The sequence below is a fragment of the Bison bison genome, unplaced genomic scaffold, assembly GCF_000754665.1.
Source record: "Bison bison bison isolate TAMUID 2011002044 unplaced genomic scaffold, Bison_UMD1.0 scf7180017864236, whole genome shotgun sequence".
Lineage (NCBI taxonomy): Eukaryota > Metazoa > Chordata > Mammalia > Artiodactyla > Bovidae > Bison > Bison bison.
The window spans coordinates 2,175,000-2,175,226 of NW_011494808.1; the positions used below are offsets into that span (position 1 = coordinate 2,175,000).

Genomic DNA, 227 nt, shown 5'->3' on the forward strand with positions numbered 1-227 from the left:
ATGGGGCTCAGCAGCGCCTCCTGGAGGCTGGGCGGCCTGGCTGCTGCTGTTGACCTGAACCTACACACCCCCAGGAGGGAACCGGCCCCCCGGGATCGGGGCATGACCCAGGTGGGGTCGGGGTACATTCATGTCCCTGAGTGCTGCTGGGGCGTGCGGGGACTCTGCGAAGGTGATGGGGGGGGAATTTCTCTTCACTGGAGTGAAGTGGTGACGCGGCTCTGGGT

The 227-nt window shown here is 66.1% G+C and overlaps 1 protein-coding gene across 1 annotated transcript in view; it reads right to left on the reverse strand.

Annotated features, from left to right (window-relative positions):
• NKX6-3 (NK6 homeobox 3) overlaps positions 1-227 on the reverse strand; it is a 4,680-nt gene that overhangs the window by 3,623 nt on the left and 830 nt on the right. The gene's annotated exons all lie outside the window — the stretch shown is intronic.